Source organism: Cetorhinus maximus, chromosome 12, assembly GCF_964194155.1.
Source record: "Cetorhinus maximus chromosome 12, sCetMax3.hap1.1, whole genome shotgun sequence".
NCBI lineage: Eukaryota > Metazoa > Chordata > Chondrichthyes > Lamniformes > Cetorhinidae > Cetorhinus > Cetorhinus maximus.
In genome coordinates this window covers 96135434-96147467 of record NC_135890.1, presented here as the reverse complement: position 1 = coordinate 96147467, position 12034 = coordinate 96135434, and the positions used below count along the sequence as shown (strand labels likewise).

Sequence of the window (12034 nt, the reverse complement as noted above, 5' to 3'; positions counted from 1 at the left end):
ACCCTCTCTGGCAGTGCATTTCAGATGATGATGAATCACGGCTTAAAAAATTACTCCTCATCTTCTCTCTGGTTCTTTTGTCAGTTACTTAAATCGGTGTCCTCTGGTTATGACCCTTCTGCTAGTCGAAAGAGTTTCTCTATATTTACTCTATCAAAACCCTTCATGAGCTTGAATACCTCTATTAAATTCCCTTTTGTATTCAAAGAACAATCCTAGTAATTTGTTTATATTCCTGATTCCGATAGGCAAGTCCAACTGGAAATGTAAATGTAGTATAAACAAAAACAGCCTTGGGACTTAAGCTGGTGACATTATACTTGGGAGTCAAGCATCTATAAACAGCCCAGCCACCTGGTACAAAAATGCTTCTTGACTGTGTCACAGTTGGTGTCTAAAAAAAAGTATGAAGAAACAAAGGCAGTCATTTACAATGCAGCGATATACTTCCCTGTTTCCTGGGAACAGAAAACACTGTGAACATAATTCTGCAGCCTGTTAATTGACCTACGAACAACAAAGACAGGATTCTAATTTCTAGTAATTCACCCAGTATTTACTTAATATCAATTAGACTTTATAAAAGAAAAGAAAGTACTTGCATTCATATAGTGATTTTCATGACCTCAGAATGTTCCCAAAGTGCTTCAAAGCAGATGTAGTACTTTTCAAGTATGATCACTGTTGTAATGTAGGGAAATGCAGAAGCCAATTTGTGCACAATAATGTCCCACAAATGGCAATGAGATGTGTAGCTGTAAAAGAATGCTTACATTTAAGCAGATTATCACATGGTATAATGTACTTTGTCATCGGCTGTCCCTCCATTTGAGGATGACATCTCCTCAGGATCATGAGTTTCTGCCATGTGTCTTCGTGTGACTGAACATGCCCATACTTGACCCACAGATGTTTGGGCAGATGAGGCAGGACGTTCCAGAGTGGGATCCAGCATGCAGGATTTGCTTCCTTTTCTTTCCTTCTCTGCCACTGCTCTGCCTTATCATTAAGACTCTGGCACTCTAAGTGTGACGCAGCTAGATATACAAGTTGTTCTCATTCTGAAGGATTAGCAGCAATCTCCTCCCCGTCATTAAGTTCAATGCCACCGCACTTCACGGAGAACTTCAGAGTGTCTTGAAGCATTTCCTTTGTCCTCCCCTGGAATGTTGGTAATTTGAGAATTGAAAAAATAGAACCTGGTGGGGGAGATGGTCTTTGGCCATTTGGATACCATGTCCAGTCCATCAAAGTTAATATTTCAGGAGTTTTGCCTGAATGCTTGTGGACCCCGCTTCAAGAAGGACACCAGCATTTGTTTGATGGTCCTCCCATTGGATCTGGAGGATGAGGCGGAGGCGTTGCTGATGGATTTTCTCTAGCACTTTTAGCATCGCTTATACAGTCCAGGTCTCACTGCAGTACAGGAGCGTGGCGACGACAACTGCTTTGTACACAAGGACTTTTGTTGACTTTTGAAGATCTTTGGTGTCATTCACTTGCTTCCATTGTTTGAAGAAGGCAAAACTGGCCCAGCTGATCTGGTATTAGATCTCCTTGTCAATGGTGGCCTTTTGAGAGAGGTGGCTGCCAAGATATGGGAAGTGCTCAACATACCCCAAAGTTTCTCCTTCAACATATATAGGAGGTGGAATATTTGGCTGACCAGTGCTAGTTTTGTTCTTGGCAACATTCAAGGACAGGCCGAGTTTCTTGTGTGCAGAATTGAAGGGATCAGGAATGACTTGCAAATCTGGTGCAAAGTGGATACTGACAATGCAGTCATTCACAAACTGTAGATCATGTATGTCTATGGTGATCAGTTTAGTTTTGGCATGGAGATGACCGAAACTAAAGAGTTTTCATCTGGATGATAATTAATACTAACTGCTACAAAGTCAAAAAAAGGAATGAAACCGGCGGACCACCTGGCATCGACCTAGGCACTGGAAACGACAATGACAATCTCAGCTCTGTCAACTCTGCAAAGTCCTCCTTGCTAACATCTGGGGGCTAGTGCCAAAATTGGGAGAGCTGTCTCACAGGCTAGCCAAGCAACAGCCTGACACAGTCATCCTCACAGAATCATACTTAAAGATAATGTCCCAGACACCACTATCATCATTCCTGGGTATGTCCTGTACCACCGGCAGGACAGGCCCAGCGGAGGTAGCGACACCGTGGTATACAGTCGGGAGGGAGTTGCCCTGGAAGTCCTCAACATCAACACCGGACCCCATGAAGTCTCATGGCATCAAGTCAAACACTGGCACGGAAACATCCTGCTGATTACCATGTACCACCCTCCTTCAGCTGAATCAGTGCTGCTTCATGTTAAACACCACTTGGAGGAAGCACTGAGGGTGGCAAGGGCGCAGAATGTACTCTGGGTGGGGGACTTCAATGTCCATCACCGAGTGGCTCGGTGGCACCACTACTGACCAAGCTGGCTGAGTCCTAAAGGACATAGTTGCTAGACTGGGTCTGCAGCAGGTGGTGAGGGGACCAGCAAGAGAGAAAAACATACTTGATCTCATCTTCACCAACCTGCCTGCCGCAGATGCGTCAGTCTATGACAGTATCGATAGAAGTGACCATCGCTCAGTCATTGTGGAGACTAAGTCTCACCTTCACATTGACGATACCCTCCATTGTGTTGTGTGGCACTACCACTGTGCTAAATGGAATAGATTTCGAACAGACCTAGCAACTCAAGACTAGGCATCCATGAGGCCCTGTGGGCCATCAGCAGCAGAATTGTACTCGAACACAATCTGTAACCTCATGGTCTGGCATATGCCCCACTCTGCCATTACCATCAAGCCAGGGGATCAACCCTGGTTCAATGAAGAGTGCAGGAGGGCATGCCTGGAGCAGCACCCGACATACCTAAAAATGAGGTGTCAGCCTGGTGAAGCTATAACACAGGACTACTTGCATGCCAAACAGCATAAGCAGCAAGTGATAGACAGGGCTAAGCAATCCCACAACCAACAAATCAGATCGAAGTTCTGCAGTCCTGCCACATCCAGTCGTGAATGGTGGTGGACAATTACTGGAGGAGGAGGCTCCACAAATATCCCCATCCTCAACGATGGAGGAGCCCAGCACATCAGTGCAAAAGATAAGGCTGAAGCATTTACTACAATCTTCAGCCAGAAGTGCCGAGTGGTTGATCCATCTCGGCCTCCTCTGGAGGTTCCCAGCATCACAGATGCCAGTCTTCAGCCAATTCAATTCACTCCACGTAATGTCAACAAATGGCTGAAGGCACTGGATACTGAAAAAGCTATGGGCCCTGACAATATTCCGGCAATAGTACTGAATACTTGTGCTCCAGAGCTTGCTGCACCCCTAGCCAAGCTGTTCCAGTACAGCTACAACACTGGCATCTACCCCAGCTATGTGGAAAATTGCCCATGTATGTCCTGTACACAAAAAGCAGGACAAATCCAACCCAGCCAATTACCGTCCCATCAGTCTACTCTCCATCATCAATAAAGTAATGAAAAAGATAATCAACAGTGCTATCAAGTGGCACTTTCTTAGCAATAACCTGCTCACTGACATCCAGTTTGTGTTCCGCCAGGGCCACTCAGCTCCTGACCTCATTACAGCTTTGGTTCAAACATGGACCAAGGAGCTGAACTCCCGAGGTGAGGTGAGAGTGACTGCCCTTGACATCAAGGCTGCATTTGACAGAGTGTGGCATCAAGGAGCCCTAGCGAAACTGGAGTCAATGGGAATCAGGGGGAAAACTCTCCGCTGGTTGGAGTCATACCACCACAAAGGAAGATGGTTGTGGTTGTTGGAGGTCAGTCATCTCAGCTCCAGGACATCACCGCAGGTGTTCCTCAGGGTAGTGTCTTCGGCCCAACCATCTTTAGCTGCTTCATCAATGACCTTCCTTCCATCATAAGGTCACAAGTGGGAATGTTCGCTGAGGATTGCACAATGTTCAGCACCATTCGCGACTCCTCAGATACTGAAGCAGTCCATGTCCAAATGCAGCAAGACCTGGACAATATCCAGGCTTGGGCTGACAAGTGGCAAGTAACATTTGCACCACACAAGTGTCAGGCAATGACCATCTCCAACAAGAGAGAATCCAACCACCGTCCCTTGATGTTCAATGGCATTCCCATCACTGAATCCCCCACTATCAACACCCTGGGAGTTACCATTAGTCAGAAACTGAACTGGACTAGCCATATAAATACTGTGGCTATAAGAGCAGGTCAGAGGCTAGGAACCTTGCGACGAGTAACCCACTTCCTGACTCTATAGCCTGTCCACCATCTACAAGGCACAAGTCAGGAGTGTGATGGAATACTCCCCACTTGCCTGGATAAGTGCAGCTCCCACAACACTCAAGAAGCTTGACACCGTCCCGGACAAAGCAGCCCATTTGATTGGCACCACATCCACAAACATTCACTCCCTGCGCTACCGGGCACAGTAGCATCAGTGTGTACCATCTGCAAGATGCACTGCTGGAATTCACCAAGGCTCCTTCTACAGCACATTCCAAACCCACGACCAATACCATCTAGAAGGACAAGGGCAGCAGATAGATGGGAACACCACCACCTGGAAGTTCCCCTCCAAGTCTGATTTGGAAATATATCACCGTTCCTTTACTGTTGCTGGGTCAAAATCCTGGAACTCCCTTCCTAACAGCACTTTGGGTGTACCTACACCACATGGACAGTAGAGGTTCAAGAAGGCAGCACTACACCACCTTCTCAAGGGAAGTTAGGGATGGGCAATAAATGCTGGCCCAGCCAGTGACACCCATATCCCGTGAATGAATGAATTAAAAAAAAATAACACCAGAGGGCAGTTGATCTTTGATGAGATGAATAACCACTGTTTGGAAATTGTAAATAATATGGGGGTGGTCATACAGCCTTGTTTGATCCCAGTCTGGATTTTGAAGGTATCTGTTTCACATTTTCCACTCAAGACCATTTCAGTCATATCATCATGAAGCAATTGGAGGATTGTGATGATTGTCAGAACGCAAGAGCCTCTCGGTGGAGAGGCTTTTGTGGATCAAGGTAGTGATCCCCAGAGAAGCCTCTGGCTTGCTATGAGTGGCACTACTATATATGCTTGATAAGATAAAAATAAAGGCAGGTTTGATTTGGATTTTAGCTATAAAAGCTGTCTAAATATAAATTTCTTCTCTATCTAATTTCAAAATTATTAAAAAAAGAGAATGAACACCAATACCATGTTAATTTAGAAGTTGGAATGTCTGTGCTATCTGAGCCTAGCAGTCATATTTGGGGAAAGGACAGCCAGTTAATAACCTGCAGTGTGTATGTGTGTGTGCGTGTGTGTGCATACGTGTGTCATTCACTTCTAGTGCACAGCTATCACATATCAGTGTTCCTTTTATTTTGTAGGTATTTAGTAAAAAATGGAAAGTTAGTTAGTTGTTGCTATAGAAGTTACAACACAGGAACAGCCATTTGGAAAATTCAAGGCTCTGCCTGGACTTGAATCTGGAGCCAAATTGCTAGAATTGTAGTACTCTATCAATTACACCATGACACCACCTGTTACTTTGTAACTTGCTACTCTGTCTTTCTCCAAAGAGCCAGAGAACTATATAAGCAACTGGTGATCTGTGGAAACCTTCTTCACTAAGCCTGTAATTGACTTCAGAATTTTCCTATTTGAACTATTTTCACAGAAACAATACTAAACAATAACCTTAAAGACCCTGAGTAGGTTAAACACAATTGCATTTCTGCAGAATACCATGAATCATACCATGGGAGATCAGCTAGTCTTTCCAAAATGCCTTTAAAATGTTTTGATATTTTAAAAAATTTGCGATGGTGAACAATATTCTTGATTTGAGGCCTAATTTCCCTAAGAGGTGCATTGATGACCCATCTGTCTATAATGTATAAAAAATAATTTGTCTCTGTGCACTTCCTGTCAACATTTCCCACTATAAAAATGTATTACCTACATGTGTAATGGAAACTATGTATGTAAACTGCTACACTTGCCTTCTAGTGGTAATGCTGCAATGACACAACTGGTGAGAGGGTATAATTACAGTGCGACAAAATTAATAACGGAAACACATAAAATGAAGATGGAATATGTCACTTTAAAATGAGGACCAAATTATGTCCATGCCCTAGTCTAATTATCTCCTGCCTTCACCTGAACATTACACTTGGTCTTGACTTCTTCGAATCCAACACTGTGGGGAGCTGGATAATTTGCGCAAAAAAAAGTCTTTATGTGTAATTTTGAAATGATAAGATGAACAACACTACTTTAAAATAGTGCACCAAGGAAATTTATGTGATAAGATTAACATGAACTAGCTGAGCAAATTAATCCTCTCAGACTGGTTTCTGTTAGTAGTGACAGTTGTTAATAGTTTCTTCTAAAGCTGTGGTGTTCCTTATTCCAACTTAAATTCAAAATGACACCGCCTGTACTCTCCTTGTGCTGAGAATAATTTACAGGATTTACTGGCAAGTCATTGGACAATTATTGAACAAAAAGTTATTGAACAAACAATGCAGTAGTGTTGCCATCACTTTGTATTCTTCATTCTTAAGGGTACAATGGCTTAGTAGGATCTCTTTTGAAACTCTAAATTTAGAGCATCAGATTGAATATGAAGTAATTTTTATGACAGTTTGACATTGGCTATGTGGATAAAATCTGCTAATTACTTTTCATATTTTGTCTCTTGCAGATTCATACATGCATACATAGCTTTATACACGTTTTTGTAGGGTCTCACCCAAAGTTATTTTGCTTTTTTTACTGGGGAATGATATGTTAGTCAATAACTTACCCATAGAAAATCTTCTAGTTGGGGAAAAATATCTTTAACCCTGATTTGGCAGATATGATGGTGTATTAGGTTTCATGTCTGTCTTTTTGTACATTGATTAAACATAAGAATGAAACGTTAGTAGAGATAAAAAAGAAAATCAGCAAAAGCTGAACATCAAAATAAAACCAAAAATGTTGAAAGTGAAGAGAGGGCCTACCTGCATGTGAAACTATTTATGGAGTTTAAGGGTCACATCCAAAACACTACCCTATCATTTTGTCTTCCAAATGAGGGTCAATCTGTTGTGCAATCCTAGCATTTCTTTTAATAGACCAACAATAGATAATGACCTAAACAATTCAAACTGTGCAATGGCTGTACAGCTCTGTTATATATATATTGGCTGCATAATTAAAAACTAGATAGAAAATTTATTGCTTTTACAGTACCTTAGCTGGTTTTAAGTGCTTTAGATCATGCGTTTCAGCAGTGAAACACTTGACCAAAGATAAATTCATGTTGCATCATGCAGCAGACCATATTGCATAATGTTGCATATTGTACTTTGTAACCAAATGGAAACAGAAATGATGTTTGCAAAATAGCACAGTACAGCATCCACATCTGTGTCTAACAGCTGCTTGTTCAGTGAGTTTGGACTTTTAAAAAAAAATTTGAATTAATTAACTTTTATTGCAGAAAAATTTCACTGAACATCAACAGCAATTAAATCCTAAAAGGAAATAAAGCATATTGGTATAGACAAGAGTTTAGTGAATTGGGAAAGAGGAGGGTGCAGAGAAATTGTAGATCGATTGATTGCTATGATTGGTCAACATTGAGACAACTGCATTATTGTTGTGTCATGCAAATACAAGGTGAACTAGATGGACCTTGGTCATTTTTCATCTAGCAATTCCATGTTCCTACATTAGCAGGAGTGACCAGGAGTTGACGGATATTGAGAGAATGTTTTTAAAGATGATCAAAAAGTGGAGGGTTGGATGACTTCAGGGAAGAGGTTCAGAGAACAGAAAAAGAAAATAAAGAATTGCATTTATATAGCGCTTTTCATGACCACCAAACATCTTAAGGCGCTTACACCCACTGAAATACTGAGGTTCAATGGTGGGATGAATGGAAGGGTATGTACCAAGGCCAGAGGTGATGAACTGAGAGATTTTAAAATGAGAATTTTAAATTTAATGCATTAAGGGATGAGATTGTGTTAGGCTAGTGAGGACAGCATTTATGGGTGAATGGGTGTCAATGCGGGAAGGAGTATGGGTGGCTATTGCATCTATTATTCAGCTGAAATATCTTAAAGCGCTTCATGCAATGGGTTATTTTTGAAGTACATTAACTTTTTATGTAGGAAAATGAAGCAGACATTCTTCACCAGTAGCATGCCAGAAACAGCAGTGAGATAAATAACCAATTAATCTGTTTAACGGCTCCTTGTCCTGCAAGATTGGCCAGAACACAGGGGTATTCTCTGCTCATCTTCAAATAACCCCTGGCATTCAACTGAATAGGTGAGCTAGATGTCATTTTTGGCTCCTCATTAGATGAAAACAATCTAATGATACATCTCTTCCTCGGTACTACACTAGTATGGTCCAAAATTATGCTGTTAATTTTTGATATTTCCCCTGGCTGGGGTGTCTAGAACAATGGGTCACAGTCTCAGGATACGGGATAGCTCATTTAGGACTGAGATGAGGAGAAATTTCTTTACTCAGAGGGTGGTGAACCTATGGAATTCTCCAGCACAGAAGGCTGTGGAGGCCAAGTCACTGAATATATTTAAGAAGGAAATAGATTTCTGGGCTCTAAGACGTCAAGGGGTATGGGGAGAGAGCGGGAGTATGGCGTTGAGATAAGGATCAGCTGTGATCATATTAAATGGCAGAGCAGGCTCAAAGGGCCGAATGACCTACTCCTGCTTTTATTTTCTCTGTTTCTATGTTAAGTGCCAGTGTATAATTTGAATCCATCACCTTTCAGCTCACAAACTTTGCCACCTGAACTAAGCTGCCTGGTCTCCTAGTGATTTTTAATAAAGTGTTTTCCTATACCATTGTGCTGTAAGAAAGATTGCACTTGGACCATTATACTTCAGTAACCTTGCATGAAATTCCTAATTCATTTACCTCAGACTGCTCTTGTCATAGCCATCAGTGGCAAATCTGTTACTGCCACTATTTCACTCCATTGTTTTACAACTCAAAATGCTCTGTTCACACACAATCCAAAAAGGATAGAATCTATGCTCACACTGCTGAATGTTTTCATACTTCAAGTGGTCATTTTTCAAGGACACACTGCTGGCTAGGAACCTTGACTCCCAGCAGCATGCACTGTGGTAGAATTGCCCCCTTCCCACATAAAAATATCACATGCCCACATAGATTTTTAAAATTCTCCTGAAACAGCTGCCCAGTAATATTGCTCCTTTTACCATTTTTCAATAAAAATATGTTGTTTCTTTAGAATTTTAAGCTTCATTTACATACAAAAGATTCTAGAACCGTGTTCAAACTAAAACATTCTGCTTTTAAACAGTGTTGGTCAGAAGCAGGTAATATTATGGAGTCAGCAAATCAGGCAAGAAATGTAAGTGTGTCAGGCCAATGGCCTTATAGTCTGATTTGAATTATGTTGTAAGGGCTTTTGCACTTACTTTTTCCTTTTTTCCTATGGACAAGAAGGTGGAATAGGACAGAGGGGAGGAAAAAGAGTGTTCACTTGATTGTGCTTGGATGCTGATGTCCTGATTTTAGATTGATTATTGCTACATTTGATGTCTGTCCCATATAAAATATAATGTAAATGTTTTGCCTGTATATTTTTGAAGTGCAGTACAGAACTGGTATATCTATTTGAATCAATTTTTTCTATGTTTCTCATTATATCCATTACTCTCACATCATTTAACCCAGTTCTTGGATGTATTTTCTTACCCATCAGCATGATCCCTAAGTTTGTGCATCACTGATATGTGAATGAGATTGTGAGTCTACATGCAACAATACAATTGACCCGATAACATCAAAAAATAAACAGAACTGTTCATTCAACTGAGTCGATTTTAGAAATAATTTCAGCGTGCTCATTCATCTTTAGGGATGAAACTATTTAAATTGCCACCAGAAATAATCTCAAAACACAAGCTTTCTGAATAGTGAAGGTAATTCAATTTTAAAATCTGCAATGTGTGCAGAGCAACATTAATTGACTGACCACATGCTGAGCAGGTGTTTTTTATTCTTTCGTGGGATGTGGGTGTCGCTGGCTAAGCCAGCATTTGATGCCCATCCCTAATTGCTGTTGAGAAGGTGATAGGGAGCTGCCTTCTTGAACTGTTTCAGTCCATGTGGTGTAGGTAAAGCCACACTGTTGTTAGGAAGGGAATTCCAGGATTTTGACCCAGCGACAATGAAGGAATGACTATATAGTTCCAAGTCAGGATGGTGTGTGGCTTGGAGTGGAATGTGCAGGTGGTAGGTGTTCCCACGCATCTGCTGCCCTTGTCCTAGGTGGTCACGGGTTTGGTGAGTTGCTGAAGTGCATCTTGTAGATGGTAAACACTGCTGCCACTGTAGTTTGGTGGTGGAGGGGATGAATGTTTAAAGTGATGGATGGGGTGACAGTCACGCTGGCTGCTTTGTCCTGGATGTTGTCGAGCTTCCTGAGTGTTGTTGGAGCTGTACTCATCCAGGCAAGTTGAGGGTATTCCATCACACTCCTGATTTGTGCCTTGTAGATGGTGGACAGGCTTTGGGGAGTCAGGAAGTGAGTTAATGATCTTAATTTCTTCAGTAATGACCCTAATTTGTTTTCACTGAATTATCAAGAGTACGCTGTGTGCCTAAAGATTACAATAGAGCAACATTAAATGATCATTGAACACTGATCCTGCCATTGGTTCTACAGCTTTCAAGCAACCGAGCTACTTCAGGGTCTCGTGTGGGACTTCATAAATAAAACTTTAACCACAACTAGACATATTTGTATGTAGAGGTGTCAGTTTTCTCAGTGCATGGTCTTCTGCAGGATGAGGTGGATTGCTTCTGCTGTTGCTCCAGGCAAAATGCTTACTATTAAGACAGGCACCTTGATTGAGCTTGTATCAAATTTGCAAAAGATTGCCCTTGTAAGTTGCACCTACTCAGATTTGCAGGTAATAAAAGCACCAGGTTTGTCAGTATTTAACAGTATCATTTGATGTACAGCAGTATCAACACTTTTTAAAATACTTTATCTTAGCATTCTTCTTAACTTCATTTTCATTGAGAATGATGTTTTAGTGTAGACATCATTGTGGGGAACAGTAGTTCTGAGGAATGGAACAACCTCTACTTTGAAGTTAGTGTCAGGTACTCCCAAATCAGTTATAGACCAATAATATGTAGAATAAAGCTCCCTCCACATTTCTGCAACAATGTGCCTACTTCCTAACCTCAGAAGATCAGGTCTATGGCACCAGCGTGATATTTTTCCACTTGCCGCACCAGCCATTCTGTGACCCCTGTGAATGAGGCTGTCAACTGCAGACAACTTGTTCTGTCATCCCTGGTGGAAGTGGGCTCAGACTGCCTCAAACCTATTTCATGTAGGACCCTTTTTATCTAACACAGCAGACTTTAATTTTGATTAGTTGATTGGATTTTAAAACTCAGCTGAGTCTCTATATCCTTTTAGAGAAGAAAACCTGTTATCCTTACCCAGTCTGGCCCATAGGTGACTCAAGTCTCACACTGATGTGGTTGACTCAACTGCCCTCTGAAGTGGTCTAGAAGCCACTAAGTTATATCAAATCACTAGGAAGAATAACAAGAATAAAACAGGATGGTCCACTAACCTTAAAATCAGGACACAATGAACGCACACCCCGAAAATTCAGTTGTGCAGGCTCATTGACACTAACGTCTGCAGACTGGTGTCAAATTTGGAAGAACTGTCCCATAGACCCAGTCAAACAACAGCCTGATAGTGTCATATTCACATAATCATATTGATCAGCTAATGTTCCAGAATGGGCATGTCCTGTCCCAATAAAATAATCACGTTCAAATTCTGGTTTTAATGGATTGAAACTTAATTATAAGCTCCCTGATTTTTTGAAATCAAAGAAGTGTGGTGTCTTGGTAGTATAGTGCTTATTTATTCATATATGCTTTGCTAATTTCAGAATTAAGTACACATTCAACTCGA

General features: G+C 41.4%; 1 protein-coding gene across 2 annotated transcripts in view; it reads left to right on the top strand.

Annotated features, from left to right (window-relative positions):
* Positions 1-12034, top strand: part of setd1ba (SET domain containing 1B, histone lysine methyltransferase a) — a 144288-nt gene that overhangs the window by 95269 nt on the left and 36985 nt on the right. The gene's annotated exons all lie outside the window — the stretch shown is intronic.